The sequence below is a fragment of the Danio rerio genome, chromosome 24, assembly GCF_049306965.1.
Source record: "Danio rerio strain Tuebingen ecotype United States chromosome 24, GRCz12tu, whole genome shotgun sequence".
NCBI lineage: Eukaryota > Metazoa > Chordata > Actinopteri > Cypriniformes > Danionidae > Danio > Danio rerio.
Window position 1 is genome coordinate 4,108,024 of NC_133199.1, and position 27,723 is coordinate 4,135,746.

Consider the following 27,723-nt stretch of genomic DNA (forward strand, 5'->3'; position numbering starts at 1 on the left):
AGGTGAGAGACTTATTTAGAGATGGTGTAGCTGAGGTGAGGTATGATCGTGCAAACTGAGACCGGGGTGTGGGAGTGGTTGGCTGTGGGTTTGTTATGTGGTGCCCTGCGTGGCCCGTCCACTACGCCACTGCCCGTGCGTAAAGAAATGAGGCAGAGCTACAAATACAAATGCAAAAACCCCTTTTATAAGGGGTTTAAACACAGCAACAGTCTGTGAATATAACCAGCTTCTAATAGTGAAAAGAATTAACTTAATTTTTTATAACCACACTTGATAGAAACAGTCCGCAGAAACACTTTGATTGACATTCTCCTTTTGGACGTGTCATCAGGGGGAAGCCCCGCCCATTAGTGACCATCTCATCCTCATTAGCATAGGAAGTTAGTCTTGTTTTTGAATCGCCACTATGCTGACGCACGGGCATTTGTAGCTCCGCCCTCTTCTGAAAAGAGCACAATCTCATTTGAGTTTAAAGCGACAGTCACCAAAATAACTCAATTAGGATCAAAGCCTGAAAGGGGCAGTTTTAAAGAGTTATAAAACATTATTTGTGTGGTATTTTGAACTGAAACTTCACATATACAGAAAAGACAACCACAATGTCCTCCAATGTTTACAACATTATATATATATATATATTTAAAGTTCATTCATAGCCTTGTATACACACATGGCACTGTTCCTGAAAACGAGCCCGTGGGCTTTGACTGACATAATGCCAACGCAAGGTTACAATCAAGTTCCTGTGGGTGTTGGAAATGAAGATGGCACTTTGTAAAGACACGAGGCCCATCGGGCACTGCTGACCCTTTGCTAGCAGGGCTTCAAACACAATGTCATCTAAACCTCTAGAGAAATCTCCACAGAACTCTTTCTAAACAGTTCAGCTTGTTAAAACAAATGCAATCACTCGATAATCAACCATTGTACCAGAAGCATCTACAAAAACAACATTGCCTACAGATAGTTTTGCTGCTTGATCAAACCACTTGTATTTATAAAAAGCTGAATAAACACAATTATTATTATTTTTTTTTTTTGGGGGGGGGGGGGGGGGGGGGGGTGGCAAGTTGTTTTACATTTAATGCAACATAGACAAATTATGTAGCCAGAAGTACCTATGGCTGCATTTCATCTTTAAAACAAATTGTACATGGCGGTATGATGCTGTTCCTTTTCACGCTTACCAGCTGTCCGCTTACCTCCATGTGGACGGCTTTTCTACTGTAACCTGTTTGTCCGGTGGTAAGGTAAGATGAAAACAAAAGCCAAAAAATAAAATAAATAACTAAATAACAGGGTGGGAATGTGGTAAAATCTGAACATGTGGTAAAAATTAGACCAGGGCTTTTCTTTTTCTGGATTGCTTCATACAAAACGGTTGGGTTTAGGGAAGAGAGTGGGCGCTGGTCAATCGGTGGTTTTGAAACACTTTTGGTTGGAGTAGGGTGGGTCAGTCAATCGGTCAGTCAGTCAGTCAGTTGACAGCGGCCTCTGGTGGATTGAAGCCAGAACAGCAGGCTCGAATGGCACTCGCTAGAGAAGTTTGAGATCCCAAAAGCATACACAGCAGCCTCTGGTAGATTCGTGAAAACAAAAAACTGCAAATAAATGTACCTCCTGGGATGTATTTTGTGCTCTCTGGAAATGTATATAAGACTAAGTTTTCAGAATGAGCCTGGGTTGGTCCAATCAACTTAAATTTGTAAAAAAAAAAAAAAAAAACAATTAAGTTAACTTAAACAATTTGTGTTGAGGCAACATGAAGGAATTAAGTTATTATTATTTTTTTAACAAATTAATGTAGATTAAACATAAAACAATTAAGTAGTCCACCAAAAAAACTTGAAGAATTGTGTTGTTTCAGCTCATTTTAACTAATAATTAGCTTATGGGTGTATATTGTTTGTCTATTTAACATCCATGTTGATGCTATTCAAAATGACAGCAAACGTAAATAAATAAATATATAAATAAAAAGAGCCAGGGCTTTTTTTTCTTGAAATGCCAGTGCCCATCATGCCACAAAATACATTTGTCCAGTCACGGCGCACCCACCAGATAGACTGGCACGTCTGCAGAGATCACATCACGCAAGCATATTCACTTCAACATCGATTACCTTTGGGCTTGCAGGATAAGGGCCGTCCCGTCACCTCAGCGATAAAGACCCGGACGGGACATTTGACTGAACAGTGGGCTGATGCCAGGACACAGCGCTGGGGAATGAAGGGTGACCTGGGAAGCGGCTGTGAATATTGCTCTGACCCTCCTGCTTGCCCTCCCATTGTTTTTCAATTAAACGTGGCCACTTTGCCGCCAACGTGACACTGACAGATGGCAAGGTCTTTGCAAGGGTTCAGAAAGAAGTGTCGATGGAAAAATAGCACTTACTCTTGTAAGGAAGAGGAAAGCTGACGAAAACTCGGATTTAAGCGCAGAAAAGCCCAGTAGCATAGATAAACTAATGCTGTAGAAAACATCTGTTAAATAAAAAGGTTTAAAAAGTGTTTTTCCTGTTTATTTATGATTGTGAATTGCATTATGGGATGTTGATTTCTGCTCTGTTTACTATTGATGTTAAAAATGCAACTCTACAGTTTAACAACGGGATTTTTATTGACATTGTAATTACTTTGAAATAAAATAATGTATAAAAACTAAAATATAGAGAAATAAGTCTGTATAATAACACAAGATGTACTGGCGGTTTATTACAAGGTTTTTGTCGTGTGATATACAACAGAAACCCAGACAATATATCACTTTGAACTATTAAAAATGATAATAAAAGTTGTTGAACAAATGATCAAGGACCCATAATGCAGCAAATAAACAGGGGGAAAATAAAAACACGTAAAACAAATTACGGAAAACTATATTAGATATTTAATTTTGTATGATCTGTTTGTTTTATATTCATATTTATGATATAATTAATTATTGCACAGCTCTTTGGTACACTTGATTCTGATTGGTCAACAAATACAAACATCTAATTACAGAAATAAAATAGTGTTATGGGGGTTCTTCTAAACTTCTTAACCATCATCTTGTGACTGAATAATGATTAGTAGATTTGCATCTGGATATTTTTGCAAGCATTAATAAAAGAGCTAAAAAAGTTTTACAAATCAAATCAATGTTGTATGTCTAACAGTTTCATTTTGTGTAATAATCAGGATGTTTTTCGTTTAGGAAGTGTAGCAAATATAGCTAAAAAATAAATAAATAAAGAATAAAGGCTTTTTCTCGGAGGAGTGCCACAGACATTTCTGATTTTTTTTGTCCCTCAAATAACCTTTTTTTTTTTTTTTTTTTTTTAATAATTTAGTTTAATATTTTTATTAGTTTTATTATTCTATTATTAATAGTTTTATTAGTTTAAATTTTTCCAAATGATGTTTAACAAAGCAATGAAATTTTCACAGAATGTCTGATAATATTTTTTCCTCAGGAGAAAGTCTGATTTGTTTTATTTCGGCTAGAATAAAAGCAGTTTTTATTTTTTATTTATTAAATCCATTTTAATGTCAAAATTAATAGCCCCTTTAAGCTGTATTTTTTTTCTCGATAGTCTACCGAACAAACCATCATTATACAATAACTTGCCTAATTACCCTAACCTGCCTATTTAACCTATTAAACATAGTTAAGCCTTTAAATGTCACTTTAAGCTGTGTAGAAGTGTCTTGAAAAATATCTAGTCAAATATTATTTCCTGTCATCATAATAAAGATAAAATAAAATAATAAGTTATCATAAATGAGCAGCCAAATACTTGCCTTGGGCGACAAATTGTTCAAGGCCAGCTATGGGAAAAACATGCATCAATCTCCTATACTAAATATTCTCTATATCCTGTACAATATAAACTATATATTAATCCAAATAAACATTTTTGAAAAGAAACTCACCTCAAAGCATTTTACTATAGTGCATGATTTGTAAACCAATATGAAGAAGTGAAAGTGCTCCGTCTCTCAACGGATACACGCACAGTGTTGCACTTGTGATTTAAAGTGTTTGGGTATTAATGCTCTGACAAACTGTTAAAAAAAAAAAAAAAACTTAAAGCAGTGTAAAAACAAGGTAAAATGGCATGGTTGCTTCAGTTTTATCTCACTTTTTTTTTTATTCTTTAACACTATTAAAGTAAGTTTAGCGTTAGGTTTATGATACTTGTGAGGAGATGCCAAGATATTTTCAAATGCATAAATTATCATTAGCTCCATTTGTTCATTTCTTCCTAATTATTAACAGATTTACCTAATCTATGTACACATAAAATGTTAACTAAAGCCTGAATTACACTGAAGTGCACCAGGACTCGATGGTAGACCCTATTGTTTTCTCTATACACAACACTACAGCTTGCTCGCTCATGTTTCAGGCTTTATTAAAGTCTATTTGTTAATTTTGTCTGAATTAATAATAGATATACCAAATCTTTGTACAAATAAAAGATTAAATAAAGCCCAAATTAAATTGGAGTGCCCCAGGGCTCGATTGTAGGCCCTCTTTTCTTCTCAATAGCCAACATTACTGAGTCCGATTATAAATTATATCAATAAAACAGCATTAACATTTGAGTGTCTATCAGCATGCGCACATGAAATTTACAGGCTCTAAGGCAGGATTAAAATAAACCACGGCTAATTGCTTTCAAGAGCCTTGATTGTTGCATGGCAAAATGGCCAAACGTTATGCAATGAATGTATTAAATAGACATTGATTGCAGACAATGCCTTGTCTTGTGCCACATGCTTTAAAAGGCCCTAAAAATGGGAATCGCATGTGTTAGTGACACGAGTCTTTATTGATTATCTCTACACAGATTCAGTCAGAATAAGATTTTCCTTTTCACTGAGCTACAACAGTTCCCAGTGGCTCGGTATCTCTGCAAGCGTTCGCACAAGCATTAGCAGCAATTGATTTTAAGCTGCACCGGTGAATGTTCCTACTCATTTACTCCATTTTTTTCCTGATCAATATTCACTGTCACTTAGTTGTGCTTTACGGGGTGGGAGAGTATCAAAACATACTCCCAATCTGGAGGTGAACCATCTGTGCTCGCTTACTAAACAGATGGCGGATGGAAATGCTGCCACTAACACGTCAATCCAGAGAGTGGAAAGAAAATATAGAGCCTTCCAACAACCAAACATAGTAAAATAAGCCTACGCGCTTTCAATGCTTGGAATTTTAATTATATAAAGGCAAGGAGGATTCAAGAAAACACAGCAGACAAACACCCAAACAAAATACAGGCTTATTGGATGATAAGTGTTGCAATCTATACACAAGCGTCTTCACATTTAAAAAAACATAATAATAATAAGGGGTGGCAAGGTGGCTCAGTGGTTAGCACTGTCGCCTCACAGCAAGAAGGTCGCTGGTTCAAGTCCTGGCAGGGCCAGTTGGCATATCTGTGTGGAGTTTGTGTGGGTTTCCTCCTGGTGCTACGGTTTCGCCCACAATCCAAAGACGTGTGCTATATGCAATGCTTAATTTATGAATTGCGAGGTCCCGGAACAGATCGGGGTAACAGATTTGGGATGTTACCCGAGAAGGAGGGTGGGGTGGGGGGGTTGAGGAGGAAGATCTGTGAAATGAGTTGCCGGATCAGATTTTAGAGGTGCCGGATCCGGATCTTGGCTGTAAGTGAATTCATTCATTCATTCATTCATTTTATTTTCGGCTAGTCCCTTTTTTAATCCGGGGTCGCCACAGCGGAATGAACCGCCGACTTATCCAGCACGTTTTTACGCAGCGGATGCCCTTCCAGCCGCAACCCATCTCTGGGAAACATCCACACACACACACACACACACACACTAATACTCATACACTACGGAGAATTTAACTGAGCTGAGCCGAGGTTCGAACCAGTGACCCAGCGACCTTCTTGCTGTCAGGCAACAGCACTACCTACTGCGCCACTGCGTCGCCCCTTTAAGTGAAATGGATAAACTAAATTGGCGTGTTTCCCTGGCTGGCGAGTACTGGGTGTTTCCCTGTATATGGTTGTTGCTGAAAGGGCATCTGCTGCGTAAAACATATACTGGAATAGTTGGCGGTTCATTTCGCTGTGGCGACCTGTAAAATATTACTGGAGCTATTCTAACTTACAATAATGGTCTAAAAATTAGCAGGCCAAATTTATATGTTAGGATAAAATAGTAAATAATTTTTTGTTACGTTAAATTATTGTGAAATCCCAGCCATATAGTGTAACCCCACAATAGATAGGAAAGTCCATTAAAGTGATTTCAAAGTATCACCTTGTAGAATTCACTATATTTTACTGTGAAGTTACAATTAATGGCAATAAGATTATTGTGATTTAGCAGTAAGTTGCAGTTAAAATACTTGATTTATTTGTAACGTTACAGTTTTATCCCGGATTACTGTAATTTAAATTTGGTGCTGTAAAATTTCTAAGCAAATTTAGGTCACCCAAAAATGAACAATCTGTTATGATTTACTCACACTCAGATTTTTCCAATTCTGTTAATTACACTTTTTTTTTTTAAAACAAAACAAAAATTATATATAATCAAGACAATGAGTACAATGCCTTTTTGGTTTTAAAGTTGTTTTGGGTCAAAATAAATAAAATAATCTATTAAAAAATCATAACGCTGTAATGATTAATAAATTTTTTTATTTCACTATAAAAATAGTCTCACAAGAAAAGTGAAGTTACACAAACTAATGTTGAGAGGAGCATGTGATATGATTGATTGCGGCTGGTCTCTCATCTATAACCATTAGTCTTAAACCAATCAGATTATTACAAACTCACTCTAAATAGCCCATTTAGCCTTACACTCTTATCTTCGCTTTTTGAAGAATCACCCCATCCACCCTATCTAATATTAAAAATATTAAGTTTAGAAATGTGTTGGAAAATATTCGTTAAACAAAAATTAGGGGAAGAAATAACACAGAGTGAATAAAAGTTAGCTCAGATAACCTGATCAGGTCGAATGCACAGTTTACAGCCTCTTATCGGACATCTGCGGTTCTCCTTCAGTAATAAAGCATAGCAGAGACATCGTTAAGCAGTTTCTCATTATCTTTAGTAGGGCTCTAACTTCCCTTCACAACCATGCATTGATTTTACATTAGAAACACATGAACATCGTAAATAAGAAACTGAGCATGTGAGAACTGACCACTGACCATACTGATTCACACACACACACACACACACACACACACACACACACACACACACACACACACACACACACACACACACAGTTGGGTTTTTATTCTTCCCAATAGACATAATGATTTTTATTCTATATAGAGTGCATATTGTGTCCTCTTCCCCCAACCATACCTCAACCCAACCTTCACAGGGGACATTCTGCAGTTTTACATTTTCAAAATACTGCATTCTCTATGATTTATGAGCCATTTTCCTCACGGAGACCAACAAAAAAGGTGCCCACAAGGTCAAAAATTACTGTATCACTATAATTGTGGAGACATTTGGTCCCCACAACATGATAAACACCATGTCCACACTCACACACACACACACACACACACACACACACACACACACACACACACACACACACAGTTCATTCCAACCCTAATTATCTTTCCCACTGGAGTGTAGTGAGGGGACAAATAGGGTGAGCGGCTGAAACATAGATTTTGTACAAAGGTCAAGCGGCAGCTAATAGCACTGGATGAGACAGTGAATTATGAATATAAACAAAGCACACGAGTAGAAGTGTCACTACAGTGAAGGAGAACTGAGTGATGACGGCTTTGAGTATGAGAACTCGTTTTTAAAGGGGATTTTGGAGAAAAGTAAAACAAAAAGAAATGATACCTGAAACAAGTTTTGTAACGCTTACAATACCATCACAATCTCTATTGGGTATTTTACATTTTGTCGAAAAGTGGCTAATTCGTACAAATTCATAGGATTCAGACAAAATTATTAAAGGGAAGCATGTCCACAAACTCTACCATTAAACCTACTCATTACAGGGGGCCATTTTGCATACTGACGTGATGTGAATGTTGAGCCGCTTGCAGATTACGCTGCAGGTTTCACAGAATACATGATATATACGCTGCAGATTTCACATTATACACATAAAAATGAATACATTTAAGAAAAAGGTACATTTAATCAGATCATGTGTAAGATTTTAATCTGTATATCCAGCATTTTGCAATCTGACGTGCTGTCAACAAATGAGTCGCTTTTAGATTATGCTGCAGATTTCACAAAATGAACATTATATACACTGCAGATTTTGCAATATACACATTAAAATAAATAAAAGATAGATTTAAACAGATCTCTTATAAGATTTTAATCTGTATATCCAGCATTTTGCATTCCGACGTGCTGTCCATAGAAGAGACGCTTTTAGATTTTGCTGCAGATTTCACAATATGAACATTATATACACTGCAGATTTCACAATATACACATTAAAATAAAAAAGGATGCACTTAATCAGATCTTTTATAGGATTTTAATCTGTATATCCAGCATTTTGCATTCTGACATGCTGTCAACAGAAGAGCCGCTTTTAGAATATGCTGCAGATTTCACAATATGCACTTTATATACACTGCAGATTTCACAATATACACATTAAAATGAATAAAAGATGCGCTTAATTAGATCTTTTATAAGATTTTAATCTGTATATCCAGCATTTTGCATTCTGATGTGCTGTGAACACATCATGGTCATGCATGTCTCCCTTCTGTTAAAAACAAAGGACGATAAACAGAAGAATGTTGGAAAAACAGCCACTGACTTGCAGTTTTTGTTCCATTTTAAATTTTTTGTTCCTACTAATGGTGTGTTCACACCAGACGCAGACAAATCCTTAAACGTGAGTGATTTACATATTTAGACAACACAAAGACGTGATTAGACATCATGCAGTGCTATTAGCACAAATGAGGTGTTGCAAATGTTGTCATTTGAGTAAATTGAGCATTCCGGTCATTTCACATGCTTTACGTGATTCACATGAATCGCTCCAATTGAAAAATCGGACCTTTGGCGAATATTCATGCCTCATTAACGAATCAGGAACATGCTCTTTGCATGTAGTTGGTGTCCTGAAGGGAAATCCTCCAGCCGACACGGGACAACACAGGACTGAGAGCAGCTTAGTCGGAAGTATCACTGAAAGTTGATGATTTCGGCAAGCTGGGTGCGCCTCTGAAAGATCTGATACCCCAGACATGGCGCCGAATGAATCTTGGCTGTTTTTCAGCCTTCCTAAAGCATATAAAGTGCAGCCACTCTCTCAATAAATTTCATATTAGCCATTTTGCATCAAAGCTAGAGTAGCCAAGCAGACATCGAATCACATGATGTGAATCTATGTCTATTCCGATGTGAATTTGACATGCAAATGAAGAGAGTAAATGCAAATTGTTCAAGCGTCTAATTAAAACAACTTGTTTTTTGTTCAACAAAAGAAAGAAATTTAGAAACGCTACTTGATATGACTATGACTATCCTTTTAATAAAACGATTTTCAATCAAATGCATGTAATAAAAATGTTACCAACCCCAAAGCATTTAACATATCGTACTTAAAAAGCACTGATTTCTTCTGATAATAAAATGCCAATACAATATTTACAGCAGTCCTTTTTCAGGGGGCGCTGATCATATACATGCCTCTTGCCGGTGTCGCCTAATGGAGAAATTTATGAAAAAGCCCTTTAAGGGGTTTGATTTATGTTCATCTACGGTCATTGAGACAGGTAATCAGCCAAAGACATGAAGGCACAGGCACGTAACAAAGGTACATAAAAACTACGAGAGGGAAAAAACAAGAGGAACTCGCTGAAGCCGAAAAGCATTTGTCCAGAAAAGTACTTGCGACAGCAGTGTGGGACGGTTGACGGGGCTGTATATCTGTGAAATGGGGACCCGGGGAGCGTTTATTAATCAGTAAGCACATTGGGATGCATCATAGCATTACAGCAGCGGCTTGTTTTAATGTAGTTTATGAGTCTTGTGTGCATCAGGGATTCCCAATGGAGACCTGCAGGACTCATAGATTTACAGTACATGCTTTTGTTTCAGCAAAATATGTCTCATGAAGGAAGCATTTCATATAATTTGGTTTTCTAAGTGGAAAAGTCTTATTTATCTTCCACAATTGCAAAAGTAAAGGTCATCTGGAGACCCTTTAACACTATACAAAATGAACTTCATTGTTCCACAATGAAATAAAATACTGAGTTCACACAATTCCATCATGTTGTCCTAACACAAATTGATTAAGTTGACTCAATTGTTTTTGCAAATTTAAATGTATTGAACATAAAACGATGAAGATGATCCTAAAAAAAACTCATGAATTGTCTTGATTCATTCATTCATTTACAACATAACTCATTCTGAAAACGTAGGCCTATATATATTTCTAGAGATCGCAAATTATTTAGCCAGAGACTTTAAAACGAATGTTACGGTGCGGTACAATGTTGTTTCTTTTTACGCTTACAGGCTGACCGCTCACCTCCATATGTACCAGTTTGTCCAGTGGCTCGCCATGTATGTTGCTGGACTTGAGATGCAAGGAGGAGTTGACCACAATGACTGTGTTCAAGTCTGGTGAAGAACGGTTCCAAAAAGCAGGTGAGACCAAAACAAAAGCCAAAAAATTAAATAAACAAGTAAATAACAGGGTGAGAATCTGGTCAAATCTAAAAATGTGGTAAAATCAGGCGAGGGCTTTTCTTTTTCTGGATAGCTTTTTAAAACTGTCGCTTGGGTTTAGGGAAGTGAGAGGGAGAATCAATCAGTGCTTTTGAAAACACTATTGGTTGGGTTTTGAGAAGGAGAAGGGTGGGACATTCAGTCAGTTAAATAGTCAGTAGACAGCGGCCTCTGGTGGATTTACACGAGAAAAGCAGGCGCAAATGGCACTCCAGAGAGAAATTGAAATCTGAAAAAGTGAACATAGAGGCCTCTGGTGGATTCACGAAAACTAAACTGCAAAAAAAATTACCTCCTGGGAAGTATTTGGCTCTCTCCAGAAATGTATATAGAGGTACGTTTCCGGAATGAGGCTGGGATGTTAATTTTCCTTCAACTCTTCCTTGGTCCCTTTATTTGTGCATTACTTTCATAAACTAATATTTTTAAGTACTAAAATCTACTACTATACTAAACTATACTACTGTACTATAATCTTAACTTTGTTACACAGACAAAAAACAACCATAACAATATTAACTAAACTAAAAGGAACCATAGTAAAGTCAACAAAATAGCATAAAATATGGAGTGTCATAAAGGGAAAACTGGGAAAGTTAATTTACCGTTATTCAACATTAATAATATGAAAATTTACAGTTTAACAGGTTACAAATTTTTACCGTAGCATTATTACAGTTATTTACTGTAAAAATCATTGACATTTTTGACAGACAGTGATTTTTTTAGGTAAAACATGCTCTATGCTCTTTGTTTTATTCATTTATCCATTTTCCTTCAACTTAGTACCTTATTTGTCAGGGGTTGCTACAGCGGAACGAACCGGCAACTAATCCAGTTTATGTTTTATGCAGCGAATGCAGTTCAAGATGCAACCCAGTAAAGTGGAAACACTCATACACTCCCATTCTCACACACACACACACTCAAACCTACAGCACATGTGTTTGGACTGTGGGGGAAACCGGAGCACGCCAACACGGGGAAAACATGCAAACTCTACACAAAAACGCTAACTGGTCCAGCCAGCACTCGAACCAGTGACCTTTTTAATGCGAGGCCACAATGCTAACCACTGAGCCATCCCTCCGTGTTTTATTCACATTCAAGATTTCCCCATGTGTCAAGACGGCTCTTTCCAGCCACCGAATAACGCTAAGTTTATGTGACACAAAGCTGAACATCAATCCCAAAACTAACATCATTCATTAACGAAACCAAGATTCTGATTTGGTTTGAGACGAGTTGGCATGTATACCCTGTTATGTGTCATCTCGCATTCTTCTTATTGCCGAACTTGTGAATTTGAGCCGAGCCGCAGATCAATAGCACTCAGTATAACATGACATTTCCTCCAGTGTGTCATCAGAGCCATAATGGCTGCCTTTACTGTCACTGCTGCTCTGCACTTTCCTGCACGGCTGACAGAGCTATCATTTGAAGAACATCTGAAGAAACGCCATCAAACGCCTTCACATGTCCTCTACCTGAAAGAAGATATGATTGCAAGCGAAAACTAGTTTATTTAACCTGGCTGATTAGTTTATTTGGAAGACTGGCTGTGGGCATTTGAGAAGATAGACTGTGTGTGTGTGTGTGTGTGTGTGTCTGAAGTTAAAGCACAAACTTATATTGGTAGAAAACTGATAAAGGACGACAAATAACTGTTTAAAGTGGGAGTATGGCAAAAGTTCATAGCGTTTTCTCATGATCATAGTGCCAAAGAAGGTAAAGCGTGGTTTAGACGCCTTCATGCAAATTAAAGCGTTCGGAGATTTCAAAAGTTTGATGGTTATGTAAGCCTGCTGCAGTATGATAAGTTACATTAGCAATCCTTCTCATAATCAAATGAGGGAAATTGATTCATACATTTAGTGGCAGATTTTGTTTGTGATTATGTTTGGCTACTGGTAAACAATATCCGAATGCCTGCATTGTCTAATGCTGGGTTCTCACCAAACGAGAAGATGACACATGGGATAGTTTTGGCCTACTACAAATTTTCTGCTGAAATAGAATTTTTTGAACTTGCACAGAAAAAACAATATAGGTGAATTATGTGCTTTCACTGCAAATACGTAGCACATTTCATATCATTCATGCCACCTGGCAGAAATTTGCCTCTTTTGCACATTTGCATACACTTTGAGCTCTATTTCTAAGCACATTGTCTAAATCAGTGTTTCTCAACTGGTGGGTCGCGGGAACATTTTTCAAAAAAACAACAAACAACCAGGGACTTTTATTTTGAAATTTGTGGGCGACAACCATACCGTTTGACAAATGAAATTTCATTTAATTATAGCAACAAATATGTCGAAGCGCAAGTACGACCCTGAATATGTAAAGTATGGATTTACAATTATTGACGACAAAAAAGACTTAAAGCCTCAGTGTCATATGTAGTGAGGTGCTTTCATAAGAGGGCATGAAACCTTCTAAGTTAAAACGACATTCAGAAACCAGACAACAATAGGTTTTATTAACAGTTCAGTTTAGTTCACGGTAACTGAACCTTTCCTTACCCTGACCACTGTTTACAGTATTTGATGTTTTTACTCTGTAACATTTCTATAATTTGATCAATTTTTTAAATGACAGCAATAAAGTATTGTTTATTTGTAAGTCTTGGTGAGTGTTTTATGATTTATCTGTCACTACTTGTGTATGTTAACAAATAAATACAAATTAATTATAATTCCTAAAACTGTATTATAGTTCCTAAAAATGTGGGTCGCGGCTTGATGACCATGTAAAACTGTGGGTCCCATTGCCAAACCAGTTGAGAACCCCTGGTCTAAAGCACATGGCGCATGTGGACTTAGAGCATGTTGAAATCCACTTTTGCCATTTTAAAGATGGGAAAAACTGTCACCAGAAGCATGTTATCCTTAATCTCTTAATGAGGACTGTTTTGGGAGTATCATGCATTAAACAATTCAGAGTCTCATTTCGCATTTTCCTTTAAGAACAACTATTTGACATGTTGGACTTTATACGCAGTAAAACGAAATGCTTCACTAGTGAGGATATGGATCTGCTCGACCCAAGGTTAAAGCCAGCGGACCATCTACAGAATGAGCTTGATTCCCAGAGTTAGGAGGTTATTGTTTTTTTTTCTATTCTATTATTATTTTCTAATCCTTCAAACTTTCACAGGTAAATATATTTGTGGGCTGCTGAGCATCCCTGTGTGTGTAATAAGTAATGTGTATGCGTGTTTTGGGCCCGCCTATCACTAATGTGTATCCCAAATAAAATATAACTAAGTTGCTTTTCTGCTCTTAACTTTTAAAGTTACAGTACATTTTTAAAAGTAAAACAAACGTTTTTTTATTTTTTATATTCCGCTGTGGCGACCCCAAATTAATAAAGAGACTGAGCTGAAAAGAAAATGAATGAATGAATGAATGAATAATGTAATCACAATATACCCATTAATTTGTCCATTCGTTCTTTCATTCATAGCACCTCATGCATATTTACTATGTGTATGTAATGTAAAACATGTAAAAACCTTAAGCCACGTACACTACTCTAAACCCCCCCCAAAAAACTGAATCTAACATGTAACTGCAGAGAATAAAGTAACAGTAACAGGTGAAGCTGAATATAAACAGTGTGAAAATTATTCAGTGACTTTTCGGGGGGTTGATTTTGAAAGCGACTGAAGCCTCGTACAGCAATCAGCTTCGTCTCACACATGCAAATGCCTGGGGTTGCTCATACACAAGACTAAATGCAAACTATCTTTAAGGTTTGATACTGCGTTTATGACAAATGTGATGTACAGTATATCTGCATTGTCACATTAGCCAATGTTATCACTCGATTGAATGGGCGTTATCAGTGGTTATCAGCTGATATATATGAGCCAGTAGGGGCTTTCGGCGCCTACTGGTAGAGTCAGTAGGCTGTTATCATCCATCCACATGGTTAATCAGCTACAGATCACATACAGCTGTGGTCAGACGATAACAATAATTATTTATATTATTTATTAAATGTCCCATTAATTGTATTTTATTAACGTCTACCCCTAAACCCAACCATCACATTAATGTAAAAACAGATCTGCATCTGGAGTGTTCTCTATTAGTATAGCTGATTTTAACTGCACAACTGTTAAAGGAACACAATTGTTGTAGCCTACCGTATATCATGTCAACAATAACTTATAAGCATAGAAAAAACAACAGCATTTCTTCCATCATTACCTCTACATATTTGTCTCTCTTTCAAACGATGTACATATGTGGGTTTTATTAACTGTGTGACAGTGTGTGTGTGTGTGTGTGTGTGTGTCTTCTCTCTCTCCATGTGAATATCAGCAGTCAATGCGTCCATTAATAAGCAGCGCTGTGCGTTTGCAGGCTAATTTGTATTTCTGCCTCATTTAACATTTGAAGTCACTTCACCATCATCTGAGGCATTTCCGATCTGCAATCATTAAAGGTCTGGCTACATTAATCAAGAAGTATTTACCGGAGAAGAAACTGTAATGATTTCGAAAGGTGATGATGGTGGTAATAAATGCTCAGTTACAGGCATCTGGATCACGCAAACAACAAATAGGACAGAAAGCGAACATATACTCAATATATGAATTTCCAGAGGTGAACTGTTAAAAGTGAATCACAAATGAATGCTTCATTGTGAAAAACTCAGCTAAATGTTGTAAATTCTCCCCCTCCTTTTTTACATACTATAGCTATCAGTATGATTCATTCATGTGAATTGGTTCCTCCTAAATGATTCTCTCCCTCTCATGTATAGTTTTGAGGAAACAGATTCATTTGTATGAACTGATTTATTACAATCTTTCTTATGTAACTTTGGTGTCTGATTCATTCATGTGAATCAGTTCATCCTAAACGATTCTCTCTCCCATATAGAGTATTGAGAAGATTTATTTATTTAAATTTGCTAATTAAAATTGTAGCCTTTCTAATTTAAATGTGCAGATCTGATTCATTAATGTGAATCAGTTTGTCCTAAATGACTCTCTCTCTCTTGTATATGTAGAATTGTGGGAACAGATTCATTTGTATGAATTGGGTTTCTTTTTATTGTGACTGCTGTCTGACTCTTTCATGTGAAATGGTTCACACTAAATAATTATCTTGCTTAAGATGTAGAGTTGAAGCAACAGATTCATACATGTGAATCGGTTGATTCTTTCATATAATGAGGAAAGAGAATGATTTATTTAAATTTGTTTTTAATGGTTGCCTTCCTCATTCAAATTTCTAAGTCTGATTTATTCGTGTGAATCAGTTCATCCTAAATGATTCTCTTGATCTCTCTAGTATTAAGGATTCAATTGTATGAAATGGTTTATTAAAATTCTCTGTTATGTAACATGTTGATGTCTGATTCATTGATGTAAATCAGTTCATCCTAAATGATTCTCTTGCTCATAATGTGGAGTTTCATTTAAGTGAGCCGGGTTTATTTAATGTAGAGATTCATAATGTTGACAAACAGATTGAATTGATTCATTTTAAATAATACTATCTCGCATATGCAGTGTTGACTGAACGGATCCATTCATGTGTTTTGGTTCATCCTAAACGATTCTCCTGCTCATAATGTAGATTTGGACCAACAGATTAATTTATGTGAACTGGTTCATTAGAGTTGGAGGAACATGTTAATTTGTATGAACTACTTAAATGATTCTCTCATCAGTTAAAAGAATAGATTAGTGTAAGTGAACTGGATCATCTTAAATGATTCTCTCTCTCTCTCATATGTTGCATTGAGGAAACCGATTCATTTGTATTAACTTGTATATTGAAATCATTGCATTTGTATGTAACTTTTTGATGTCTTATTCATGTGAAAAGATTCATACTAAACGAAACTTATTGGAGTTGGACCAACAGATTCAATTTTGTTAAAACAGATTCAATTTTGTTAAAACAGATTCAATTAATTCTTTTTAAATTATTCTATCTCTCATATGTAGTGTGACTAAACGAACTCATTTGTGTGTTTCGATTCATCCTAAATGATTCTCCTGCTCATGATGTGGATTTGGATCAACAGAGTTGTTTATGTGAACTGGATGATGCTAAAGGATTTTCTATCCTGTAGAGTTGGACAAATTAATTCATTTGTGTGAATCACGTCATCTTAAGTGATTCTCTTGAATGTTTCATTGGAAGTACAGATTTGTTTGAGTCTCTCTCTCTATGCAGCAGTGGGGGAATGGGTCCATTTTTATAAATTGATTTATTTCAATGGTTTTCTTTCTGATATTACTGTGAGATTTGGTTCATTTATCTGAAATGGTTCTTCCTAAATGATTCTCTTGCTCATGATTAACGAATCAAATCAATGTGTTCGTTTGAAAACAAGTTCATCCTAAATGATAGTAGGGATGTTATTTCTGATGTCACTCTCTGTCTTTTTTTATTCTCACTTATCAGTTCAGAATTTGTCAGTCACATGTTCCTTTACATTTCTTGTGCCTCGTGATCTTCTTATTCTATACATTCCTCGAATTATTCATTTTCTGCTTGCTCATTTTTCTATATCGCTCACTCTTTCATTCTCTTTCACCTCTCTCTCTCTCTCTCCATCTGGCTCTGTGGAAGTGTGGCCGTTGATTACAATCATAAATTACTCACTTTTATTCCTGCCATGTGCGACTGGACTGATTTTCCCCCATTCTTCTTTCTCTTCCGGCCCTCTGATAAGGTGCAGGAGCATATCTGATGCTGAAGCTGCATGATTACATCTCAATGGACTCTCTTGGGCCGATAAAGACAGTCAAGCAAAACCTCAAGCGGGAAATGGCATTTGCATCAATGCTAGAAGTAGAAAAAAAAAAGTGTTTTTGAGTTCGTTTTGTCCAAAGAAGGCAACTTTATTACAGGTTAAACATGTTGTGCCTCTTTTAATAAGATGTAAAATAAATATCTGGTTTCCCTAGAATAGATCATGTATTATAGTAATGCATTAGCCCCTATTTGGGTGAAACCAAAAGTGAAACATTTCTGTGCATGACCCTATAAATGCAAATAATCTGCAGCTTTCTGGAATAGGTGCAAAGTGTAAAGGGCGAAAAAAAAGGCTGCGTCCGAAAACGCATACTTCCCTACTATATAGTATGTGAAAAACACTATATGAACCAAGTATTATGTTGTGGTACATATAATTCTTGATTATAGATGTTTCTCACTGACATGCCCCTAACTTGAAAGTTAACGAACCTTAAGGCTGTGTCCGAAATCGTCTGGAGTAGTTACTACATTTGAATTTGAATTTGAATTTACTACACGACCGTTAGAAAAGTATGTTCTATATAGTGTGAATGTGAGTGGTATGAATGTAATTCAGACATTCTACTTCCGCTATTTGTCATTATCACGTGGCCTAACCACTTCAGTTGCATTGCTTCACAATCATTCATGAATTATCTTGCGTGGCATCATGGAATAGTGTAGCATCCATTGCATGCATACTTCAAAATCTTGACAAAGGTAGTAGGTCATCCAAGTACTTCCTATTTTCAAAGTGCCTACTGTTTTTTGAATACTATAAATTCAGACAGACTGCTCAGCTAACAAACTGTTTATAATGTACTATATAGTATGGAATTATGCGATTTCAGATGCAGCGTTACACGCTATTCACACGGGGCTTCAGTGTCAACGCTTGACAGAGGGCGTGTCTGAAGTTAGGGCTGACGCGATTGTCATAGCAGTGTCAGCCAATGAAATTAGTCAGCAATCGTCTTCTGTCTTAGCTGGGGTATTTGCATACAGTGATTTGATTGGCTGATTGGCTTCCATTGGCGCTTAAAAAGTTGATAATGTCCCAACTTCTGCAGCGAGCAACACCACTGAAGCGGCGCCGACGGTTCCACAATGCCACCGTGCCGCCTCGGGGTACATAATGGCTGTGTTGTGTGTTAACGAATGCCATGGATGCATATGGATGGCTTTTATGACATGATTAGTTTATGACTGGCCAGATGTGCGAAGCAGAGCGGAACAAACCAGGTTTCGAGTCTGGCAAAGGGCAGTTACAAAAACCAGGTAAAACAAACTCCCCCAAAAAAGCAGTATATAAAAGCACAATGGCAATAGCTTTTCCCTTATAGTTTGCTTTTGCTTTTGGGTTTAGGTACTAAGTGGGAAACGTACACAACAGCCTCTGGTGGATTTAAGATAAAGGAGAAAACGTGCTCTGGTAACGTATTTGAGATTGTCAAAAATGTTCACAGCGACCTCTAGTGGATTTATGAAAGCTGCAAGAATATATAGTCCAGGTTACATATTTCTCGGTTCTCAAAAACGTATCCCTGGGCACATATTTCTAATTAGCCTGGGTTGTATTTACCTGACATGACTTGAACACAGCATTACCAAATCAAAGTTACCGGCTCTTCCTTATTCACGTTATCTGGGTTGGCAGACGCACTCTGGACACAATCACAGCACTTAAACACTTAAAAAGTTATTCTAGATTTTCATCATATGTCTCCTTTAAACTGAACTAAAATAAAGATCATAATTTTATCATGTGATCAGAGACAAAAGTCAAGGAATATTTCCATGTGCTTTCATTGGATGTCCTATATGGTTTACAAGTATTTCATTTATGTTGGTTCGACCTCTGTGTTAAACCCCAATCCCACCCCTCTGTCCCAAAATGCATATTTGATATATTTAGTCAAAAGACCTACTTTAAATGCTCCAGGTGAAGGAACAGTATGCAGTGGTCCATTTACTCGGCGTATGTGATTAAATACATATCCTGAGGCAAAAAGCTATTTTAGAAGAGTGTTTCTCTAACATCACTCTCTCCGTCTCTGTCTCTCACCAGCTGGCCTTCTCCAAACGGCCAGTACCACCAACTGTACGCCAGGGATATTTATCTCCTCTGTGCTTTGGGCTCTTTATAGGACAGTCATGGTTGATGACCCGTCCTGGTGGAGCTGGACAGCCTTACTAAAAGTGCTGTGGTGGTGATATGGTGTTGTAATGGTTTCAGATATATTCTAATACCTCCAACTGAATTACTATTAACATATTGTGGAATTACCATAATACGTTAATTGCTAGTATGTTGTTTTCTTCACTAGTTCAAAGTATTAGATAACATATACAGTATATATTGAATGTATTTAAAAGTTAGTCTAAGAAAAAAGAGAGGCTTAAAAAACTAGTTGTTTGCATTGTCAAGAAGCATCAATGAAATGAAAGTTTTAGATTGTCCTTTTTTCCCATATAGTGACATACGTCCAATTGAAATGGTCCAGAAATTAAAAAACAAATAAGGCTGTGCAATGTTTTGTCCATTGGAAACTGATTGGATCATCGGAAGATGGGTGTTGATAACAAAATGAAGGAAGATTGAAGAATGGAGGAAAGCGGGGTAGTTATGAGATGCACCATGATAGCTCCACCTTAAATGATTGATAGCTCCACCCTAAAGGACTAATAGCTCTGTCATAAATGATTGATAGCCCCACCCTATAGAACTGATAGCTCCGCCCTAAATGACTGATAGCCCCACCCTAAAGGACTGATAGCTCTACCCTAAATGACTGACAGCCCCACACTATAGCACTGATAGCTCTGCCCTAAATGACTAATAGTTTGCCCTAAAGGACTGATAACTCCGCCCTAAATGGATGATAGCCACATCCTAAAGGACTGATATACCCGCCCTAAAGGACTGATAGCTCCACCCTATAGCAATGATAGCTCTGCTATAAATGAATGAAAGCCCCGCCCTAAAGGACTGATGGCTAGAGATATGGAGCCTACTTTAAAAGAGTCGATTCCCTGACTCCGAATATACCTAATACCGGAATGGACTTCAGGACAGGAATCAACTCCCAGATTCAAGTTGGTTTTTTCAACCCAACTGAATGAAGCAGTTACATGCTACAGTTACAATGCTTATTTGAACCGCAACTTACTTGACGGATTTATATATATTAAAATCAGGTGGTTTGTGCAATGTGTTTTATGTTTGATAAAATAATTTCTAATGGCATCTTCATTTTCAACTAATTAAACTGTCCTGTTCCAATAGGTGGATTTAGAGGGTTTGGCATAAAAGGCAGACGTGGATGTAGCTGGTTTTGACGCAAGGGAAAATTTACCTTGTTTAAAAACCAAGAATTGTTCATATATTCCATTCATATTGTTCAGGGGTGTCAAACTCAATTCCTGGAGGGCCAAAGCCCTGCACAGTTTAGTTCCAACCCTGCTCCAACACACTTACCTGTAGGTTTCAAACAAGCCTGAAGGACTCAATTAGTTTGATCAGGTGTGTTTAATTAGGGATGGAACTAAACTGTGCAGAGCTGCGGCCCTTTTGGAACTGAGTTTGACACCTGTGATACAGTTCCTTAAATGTGTCCAAAATCATGTTGACACCATTTTACTTTTAATACAAAAACAGGACCAAAGATTTAGACACACGTTCAGCAGTTCAATAGCATCGTATGCAAGTGCACAGCAACCACTTGGTTTCAAGTTTATAAATTAATTCAGCATCGTCGTGCCACAAAGGAAGTATACATAATGTACATATCAGCTACTGAAAATGTAAAGTTAAAGCGCTGACCTCGAGTGCATTTCTCTTCCCTAACACTGTTTCATTTCCCTCTCTCAGAGTAGCTCTCCATTTTTTTTTTGTCTCAGGATCTGAAGTGTGTCCCTGGGTAATAATTGCTGACACGCCAAAGCCAACATTGCACACGGGGCCCTTTAATAGTTTTCATTTTTCTTCTTTACAGGCCAGCCTCTGCGCTGCCATTATGAATGATCAGGGCTCAGCAGCCGCCATGGAGAAGTCTCTCTCTCTCTCTTTCTCTTCCTCTCTCTTTTTTCGGAGGCTGACCCACGCCTCGTTGACCATTATCTCTCCCTGTGTCTTCCCTCTTCCCATTTACTCGATCTCCCCACACAGACAATTTATATAAAAGACTTTCCCCTGGCTTTCATCAGGGCCCAGGTAGCAAAGCCCATTTCGTGACATTAATTTGGCACCTTTGGTGACCCCGACACATCAATTCGCTACTTTATAAACTATTTCCAGAATCAGATTTATCAGACCTGACAGAACTTTTCGCGCCGATATAAACAGCGTTAGCGCCCGGGCTAGCTCCCCTGTGCCAATTCATCATTATCTTATTTGGAGGGCCGCAAAATCCTCTGACATTATTAATAGTAAGATGAATCACTGGAAAACTTCAGAATCGGTGCCTGGCGAGGCCGAAATAATCCATTTGGGCTGAAAGTGTTGGGGTGAAATTGTGCTTTGTGATGGTGGAGCTCTCCGTCATTAGCATCGGTGTGTGCATGGGTGGTGAACTACTGAGGCGTGATGTTCCTGAGAGGTTAACATCGCTCTAGTTCACCACCAGCTACTGCTTTAACAATAACTGCACATGTTGGAACTGAGACGCGACTCTTTCGGCTGCATTTTGAATCTGTCAGTTCAAGTGGAACTGTTAATTAATGCTAATCTGCTACTGAATGAAGCATACTTGCTATTGCACAGTTAGCAAATGCGCTAGGTGGCATGTTAAAGCTAGCATTGAAGCAGGACATTGCTAGTTCAGACATCACAAGTCTCTCAGAGACATAGCTAGCTCACGTTCCTAGTCCCTCATTGACATAGCTAGCTCACATTGCTAGTCTCTCACAGTCATAGCTAGCTCTTATTGCTAGTCTCTCAGACATAGCTAGCTCACATTTCTAGTCTCTCACAGAGATTACTAGTCTCTCTCAGACATTACTAGTCTCTTACAGTTATAGTTTGCTCTTATTGCTAGTCTCTCAGACATAGCTAGCTCTCGTTGCTATTCTCTCACAGTCATTACAAGCCTCTCTCAGACATAGCTAGCTCTCGTTGCTAGTCTCTTACAGACATTACTAGTCTCTCACAGACATAGGTAGCTCTCGTTGCTAGTCTCTCAGACATAGATAGCTCTTGTTGCTAGTCCCTCATAGACATAGCAAGCTCCCGTTGCTAGTCGTTTACAGACATCACTAGCCTCTCACAGACATTACTAGTCTCTCAGACATAGCTAGCTATTGTTGCTAGTCTCTCACAGACATCACTAGTCCCTCAGACATAGCTAGCTATTGTTGCTAGTCTTACGTTTATCATTAGTCACACACAGACATCACAGGTCTCTTACAGACATAGCTAGCTCTCGTTGCTAGCCTCTCTCAGCCATCACTAGCCTCTCACAGACATAGCCAGCTCTCGTTGCTTGTCTCTCACAGCCATCACTAAGCTGAATGAATGAATGAATTAATTAATGAATGCATGAATGATGGCAGTATAGTGTGTATTTTAATAGATATTTTTAAGATATTAGTATTCAGCTTAAAGTGACATTTAAAGGCTTAACTAGGTTAATTAGGGTAAAGCTAGGGTAATTATAGGCAAATCCTTGTATAACAATGGCTTTTCTTTAGATAATCGAAAAGAAAAATAGCTTAAGGGGGCTAATAACATTGACCTTACAATGTTTTTTATTTATTTATTTTTTATTAAAACTACTTTTATTCTAGCCAAAATGAAACAAATAAGACTTTCTCCAGAAGTAGAAAAATATTATAGGAAATACTGTGAAAACCCCTTGCTCTCTTAAACATCATTTGGGAAATATTTGAAATAAATTAATAATATAATAATATAATGAATAATAATAATAAAAATGAATCCTAATAAGTTTGACTTCAACTATGCAGCAGTATTCAAACTGTGAGTAACAAGTGACTTTGCTCGTCTCAGAGAAGATGCCGGACTCCATCTGACCGATGTCCTAGTTTCTCACTGTTGTTTGCTGGAGTTCATCACCCAAGGTCGGGCTCTCTCTGTGGGGCTCGAGGGTTTTGGCTGATCTCTGAGTCCTGGAGCCGCTCATGTTCTGGATCCTCCACTGTAGGCTTCAGCTCTGAGCCAAATGACACTTTGATTATTTCCTCCGCCACTAACAGTGATGTTTTGATGCTTGTCAGAGCCGACGGGTCACAGGAACTCTCTGCTGTACATCAGTCAAGCTGGCTACTGATGCTTACAAGATTCCTCAAAATGCAGGTAGTGAGTTTTAATCTAACATCGGTCAGACTGGAATTCATATATTTATATAGACACATTATGTCATTAATTGTTTTGGGATTAAAATAAACAATAATAGATTATTGTTATTAAATTATATTAAAAAAGCAAAAATAACTTATTTAAAATAGTTAAATATTACTATAAACAATATCATATTCATTCATTTTTCTTTGACTTAATCTCTTATTTATCAAGGGTCGCCACAGTAGAACGAACCACCAACTATTCCAGCATATGTTTAACACGGCGTTTGCTCTTCAACCTGCAACCCAGAAACACTAATACATTCTCATTCACCCACCCAGAGGAAACCCACACCAACACGAGGAGAACATGCAAGCTCCACACAAAAATGCCAACTGACGCAGCTGGGACTCAAACCAGTGACCTTCTTGCTGTGAGGCGACAGTGCTAACCACTGAGCCACCATGCCTAGTATTCCTGGGAACTTTCTTTTTTGATTGAATATTTATCAGCATATACAGTAGCGCAAAACTGCTGTAAATCCTGAACCTTCCTGCACAGTATTAAAGAAGAATTATAGTATTAAAGAATTATTATTGACACACACACACACAAACACACACATGCACACACACGCACACTTATGAGTCTGAAACAATAATTAAAAAATTGACAAACAAATTGACATTTAAATTTGAATAAAAAAGAGCAATATATCTTTTTTGTGAATCATATTCCAAATATCTGTTTTATTTACAATCTATAATTTTGAATTGTTTATTGATTTATTTAGTTTGAAATCAACTTCTTTTAAATGTACTATATAACGTAGTCAAACATATACAGTGTAAAACAAATATTTATGCAAATGTCTGCTATTATTTTAGAGAAAACACAATTTTTTTCCCACTTATTATGGTTATTTCTTTCAGAAAACATGAATTCATGTGCATCTCTGGTAAATATATCCTGATTTGTGAATGTTTAGAATTTTATTTGATGGAAAACAGGACAAATATGAAAAATGATTGAGCCAAAGATATAATGAAAAAATAAATCAATCTGAATTTAAAATTAAAGATATATTATTGTTAAAATATCAAAGGAATATTTTTCATTTTGATTTGCAGAAAATTAATTAGATAAATTTAAAAAAACAAGCAATAATAAATTAATAAAAATAATGTGGATGTAAATAAATAAGTAATTAGATACAGATAAATGAATAAATGCAATATAATATAACAAATAAATATTTACATAAAAAATACAGAACACAAAAATTAAAAACACAAAATTCTAAAAACATAGATCAATCTAAATTATAAAAATAAAGTTATAATAGCATAAATATAGAATTTAACTAAATAAAATAAAAATACATCCATACTTTTAACACAATCCAGGTAAATTGTATGTTATATATATATATATATAATTATATAATATATATATATATATAATTTTATTGCGGCTAGAATAAAAGCAATTTTTAATTAATTAATTAACCTAGTTTAGCCTTTAAATGTCACTTTAAGCTGTATAGAAGTGTCTTGTCTTGTCATCATGGCAAAGATAAAATAAATTACTTATTTAAAAAATCATTATCAAAACTATTATGTTTACAAATGTGTTGAAAAAAAATCTCTCTGTTAAACAGAAATTGGGGAAAAAATAAACAGGGGGCTAATAATTCAGGGGGCTGATAATACTGACTTCAACTGTATGGTTATATATGTGTGTGTGTGTGTGTGTGTGTGTGTGTGTGTGTGTGTGTGTGTGTGCATAATATATAATGATAATTTTATTGCACATATTACTGTAACGTGCCATCAGTTTGAAGTCAGAATTCAACCTACCAAACAGAAAAACAATATCAAACTACATACTGTCTTTAGTTGAATAATAATATTTAAGTTTGTTTTGTAATATATCAGTGTTACTGCTTACGACATGCATTTATAAATTCCTTCCCAGTTCTTATAATGCATTACTACTGCTTATTGATGCTTCTCCTGAGGTTTTATAAGGCAGTCTACTTTGCTAAGACTAAAAAACTGATTCAGTCCCTAATGCAAAACTCTTCATTATGAGAGAAGTGCAGTCTTTACTTAAAGCTTAGTTCATTTTTGTGCCATTATGACTCAGACAACAAGATGCTTCTTAATAGTCTGCTCATTACAGCTCAATATCTCAGCATAAAACAGTACTTTGGGTAGTAGCATGCTTATGCGTTATGATAAATGATAAATAAATGTGTCTATTTTAGGTATTTGTTTCGTTCAGAGGCATCGTGCTTCATCTTTTGAATGATTGTAGAGTAGGGAATGAGCTGTGCTTTAGTTATTAGTGGAGTTTAAAGAGAAAGTGTGTGTTTTCTGTGCGTCTCTGCTGCCCTCTGCTGCTCACACTCAAACATGACAGGCATTTTTTTTTTAATTAGTACAAACATATACATCTCACAACAATTTTAAAAACAGGCGAGAGTTATTGAGAGACAATCTGAAAATAACAGGCTATTCGAGGGTCTTATAAAGTCTTACAATGTCTTAAATTCAAATGACTAAATGTTTAGGCCTTGATAAGTCTTAAATTGACTGAAATATTTTGTTGTAGGTCTTAAATAATTTGAAACTGTTTTAATTTCTCTATGCCCATGTCATCATCCAATCACCAACAGTCCATCTTAATTAAACCTTTAATAAAAGATGCATTTATTAAATTTATTTGCCAACATGGTTTAATTATCCTCACAATAACATTTGTTTAAAGTTCTCCATGCATTTAAAGCAACCTGGTGAGAACACTGACCTGGACAAGCTTGTTGTGGATAGCTTCATTCATTCATTTTCCTTCAGCTTAGCCCCTTTATACATCAATGATCGCCACAGCGGAAGGAACCGCCAACTATTCCAGCATATGTTTTACACAGCGGATGCCCTTCCAGCCGTAACCCATCTCTGGGAAACATCTATACACACTCTTTCACAGTCATATGCTATGGACAATTTAGCTAACCCAATTCACCAACTTATCCAGTGGATGTCCTTCCAGCCACAACCTAACACCCATTCAACTATACTGCATGTCTTTGGACTTGTGGGGGAAACCAGAGGAAACCCAAACAAACAGGGTGAACATGCAAACTCCACACAAAAATGCCAACGGATCCAGCCAAGACTCAAACCAGCGGCCGTCTTGCTGAGAGGAGACAGTGCTAACCACTGAGCCACTGTGTTTCCCCTTGTGGATAGTTTGTTATATATATATATATATATATATATATATATATATATATATATATATATATATATATTCTTAAGTGTAAGTTATTTGCTTGTTTTGACACTTAAAATTACTTAAATTTACTTAAGATTTGTGGTGAATAAATAAATAAATCTTTAGAGATTAGCCATGTTAGCGCTTAGTCTGAAATTTAATTCATAACAGTCTTGAAACGGTACAAGACGGTCTTAAATTTCACTTGGTGAAACCTGCCGAAACCTGAATATACTGCTGGATGGATATGAAGAAATTTTACATGTGATTTACTCAGTTTACTGGAGTTGAAAGAAATATCTGTATATTTGACAGAATTATACTGGAATAGCATTTATAAAACTATTCAAATTATTTATAATTATTATTCTTTATTTTAATTTGATTTTATTTTCATTCATTTTCCTTCGGCTTAGTCCGTTAATTAATCAGGGGTCGCTACAGCGGAATGAACCACCAACTATTCCAGCATATGCTTTACACAGCGGATGCCCTTCCAGCTGCAACCCAGTACTTGGAAACACAAGTACTGGGTAGGCTGGATCTACTCAGGTAGGCTGTGGTATAGATACGATGTCAATTGGTACTAAAGGGCCCAAAGTGTACCAAGAAATATCCCCCACACCAAAATCCCA

General features: G+C 36.7%; 2 protein-coding genes across 9 annotated transcripts in view; one reads left to right on the forward strand and one right to left on the reverse strand.

Moving 5' to 3' along the window:
• adarb2 (adenosine deaminase RNA specific B2 (inactive)) overlaps window positions 1-27,723 on the reverse strand; it is a 597,874-nt gene that overhangs the window by 383,755 nt on the left and 186,396 nt on the right. For all 7 annotated transcript variants that reach the window (XM_073941371.1, XM_073941369.1, XM_073941375.1 and 4 more), the window contains one exon: window positions 17,374-17,556. The gene's annotated coding sequence lies outside the window, so the exon portion shown is untranslated. The remainder of the gene's footprint in view (window positions 1-17,373; window positions 17,557-27,723) is intronic.
• The window catches only part of ifnu (class II cytokine, IFN-u), a 121,898-nt gene that overhangs the window by 78,720 nt on the left and 15,455 nt on the right, over window positions 1-27,723 (forward strand). The window contains exons 4-5 of one of the 2 annotated variants that reach the window (XR_012399660.1): window positions 10,526-10,657; window positions 13,742-13,841. The gene's annotated coding sequence lies outside the window, so the exon portion shown is untranslated. The remainder of the gene's footprint in view (window positions 1-10,525; window positions 10,658-13,741; window positions 13,842-27,723) is intronic. The other variant, XM_068217288.2, reaches the window with a different exon arrangement.